The sequence below is a fragment of the Bison bison genome, unplaced genomic scaffold, assembly GCF_000754665.1.
Source record: "Bison bison bison isolate TAMUID 2011002044 unplaced genomic scaffold, Bison_UMD1.0 scf7180017864526, whole genome shotgun sequence".
In the NCBI taxonomy this organism is placed as follows: domain Eukaryota; kingdom Metazoa; phylum Chordata; class Mammalia; order Artiodactyla; family Bovidae; genus Bison; species Bison bison.
The window spans coordinates 328,610-331,894 of record NW_011495077.1 but is presented as its reverse complement, the minus strand read 5'-3'; positions in this window follow the sequence as shown (position 1 = coordinate 331,894).

Here is a 3,285-nt window from a genome sequence, read left to right as displayed (position 1 = left end):
TTGCACTCCAGAGAGAAGAAATCCAGCTCCACCCACCAGAACACTGACACAAGCTTCCCTAAACAAGAAACCTTGACAAGGCACTGATACAACCCCACCCACAGCAAGGAAACTCCACAATAAACACAATTCCACAAACTGCTAGAATATAGAAAGGCCACCCCAAACACAGCAATATAAACAAGATGAAGAGACAGAGGAATACCAATCAGATAAAGGAACAGGATAAATGCCCACCAAACCAAACAAAAGAGGAAGAGAAAGGGAATCTACCTGATAAAGAATTCTGAATAATGATAGTGAAAATGGTCCAAAATCTTGAAATCAAGATGCAATCACAGATAAATAGCCTGGAGACAAGGATTGAGAAGATGCGTGAAAGGTTTAACAAGGACCTAGAAGAAATAAAAAAGATTCAATATATAATGAATAATGCAATATATGAGATCAAAAACACTCTGGAGGCAACAAATCCTAGAATAACAGAGGCAGAAAATAGGATTAGAGAAGTAGAAGATAGAAATAAATGAATCAGAGAGGAAAAAAGAAAAATGAATTAAAAGAAATGAGGACAATCTTAGAGACCTCCAGGACAATATTAAATGCTCCAACATTCGAATCACAGGAGACCCAGAAGAAGAAGACAAAGAGAAAGACCATGAGAAAATACTTGAGGAGATAATAGTTGAAAAATTCCTGAAAATGGGGAAGGAAATAATCACCCAAGTACAAGAAACCCAGAGAGTCCCAAACAAGATGAACCGAAGGCGAAACACCCCAAGACACATATTAATCAAATTAACAAAGATCAAACACAAAGAACAAATATTAAAAGCAGCAAGGGAAAAACAACAAATAACACACAAGGGGATTCCCATAAGGATAACAGCTGATCTTTCAATAGAAACTCTTCAGGCCACGAGGGAATGGCAAGACATATTTAAAGTGATGAAAGAAAATAACCCACAGCCCAGATTACTGTACCCAGCAAGGATCTCATTCCAATAGGAAGGAGAAATCAAAAGCTTTACAGATAAGCAAAAGCTGAGAGAATTTAGCACCACCAAATCAGCTCTCCAACAAATGAAAAAGGATCTTCTCTAGATAGGAAACACAAAAGGGGTGTATAAACTTGAACCCAAAACAATAAAGTAAATGGCAATGGGATCATACTTGTCAATAATTACCTTTAACATAAATGGGTTGAATGCCCCAACCAAAAGACAAAGACTGGCTGAATGGATACAAAAATGAGACTACTATATGTGTTGTCTACAAGAGACCCACCTCAAAACAAGGGACACATACAGACTGAAAGTGAAGGGCTAGAAAAAGATATTCCACTCAAATAGAGACCAAAAGAAAGCAGGAGTAGAAATACTCATATCAGATAAAATAGACTTTAACATAAAGGCTGTGAAAAGAGATAAAGAAGGACACTACATAATGATCAAAGGATCAGTCCAAGAAGAAGATATAACAATTAAAAATACATATGCACCCAACATAGGAGCACTGCAATATATAATACAAATGCTAACAAGTATGAAAAGGGAAATTAACAATAACACAGTAATAGTGGGAGACTTTAATACCCAACTCACACCTATGGATAGATCAATGAAACAGAAAATTAACAAAGAAACACAAACTTTAAATGATACAATAGACCAGTTAGACCTAATTGATATCTATAGGACATTTCATCCCAAAACAATGAATTTCACCATTTTCTCAAGTGCACACTGAACCTTTTCCAGGATAGATCACATCCTGGGCCATAAATCTAGCTTTGGTAAAATTAAAAAAAAAAAAAAGAAATTCATTCCAAGCATCTTTTCTGACCACAATGCAGTAAGATTAGATCTTAATTACAGGAGAAAAACTATTAAAAATTCCAACATATGGAAGCTGAACAACACGCTGCTGAATAACCAACAAATCACAGAAGAAATAAAAAAAGAAATCAAACTATACATAGAAATGAATGAAAATGAAAACACAACAACCCAAAACCTGTGGAACACTGTAAAAGCAGTGCTAAGGGGAAAGTTCATAGCAATACAGGCATACCTCAAGAAACAACAAAAAAACTCAAATAAATAACCTAACTCTACACCTAAAGCAACTAGAAAAGGAAGAAATGAAGAACCCCAGGATTAGTAGAAGGAAAGAAATTGTAAAAATTAGAGCAGAAATAAATGCAAAAGAAACAAAAGAGGCCATAGCAAAAATCAACAAAGCCAAAAGCTGGTTATTTGAAAGGATAAATAAAATTGACAAACCATTAGCCAGACTCATCAAGAAACAAAGGGAGAAAAATCAAATCAATAAAATTAGAAATGAAAATGGAGAGATCACAACAGACAACACAGAAATACAAAGGATCATCAAAGACTACTTTCAGCAATTATATGCCAATAAAATGGACAATGTGGAAGAAATGGGCAAATTCTTAGAAAAGTACAACTTTCCAAAATTGAACCAGGAAGAAATAGAAAATCTTAACAGACCCATCACAAGCAGGGAAATTGAAACTGTAATCAGAAATCTTCCAGCAAACAAAAGCCCAGGTCCAGATGGCGTCATAGCTGAATTCTACCAAAAATTTAGAGAAGACCTAACACCTATCCTTTCAAACTCTTCCAGAAAATTGCAGAGGAAGGTAAACTACCAAACTGATTCTATGAGGCCACAATCACCCTAATACCAAAACCTGACAAAGAGGCTACAGAAAAAGGAAACTACAGGCCAGTATCACTGATGAACATAGATGCAAAAATCCTTAACAAAATTTTAGCAATCAGAATCCAACAGCACATTAAAAAGATCATACACCATGACCAAGTGGGCTTTATCCAGGGATGCAAGGATTCTTCAATATCTGCAAATCAATCAATGTAATATGCCACATTAACAAATTGAAAAATAAAAGCCACATGAGTATCTCAATAGATGCAGAGAAAGCCTTTGACAAAATTCAACATCTATTTATGATAAAAAAAAAAAAAACTCTCCAGAAAGCAGGAATAGAAGGAACATACCTCAACATAATAAAAGCTATATATGACAAACCCACAGCAAACATTATCCTCAATGGTGAAAAACTGAGAGCATTTTCCCTAAAATAAGGAAAAAGACAAGGGTGCCCACTTTCACCACTACTATTCAACATAGTTCTGGATGTTTTGGCCACAGCAATCATAGCAGAAAAATAAATAAAAGGAATCCAAATTGGAAAAGAAGAAGTAAAACTCTTACTGTTTGCAGATGACATGATCCTCT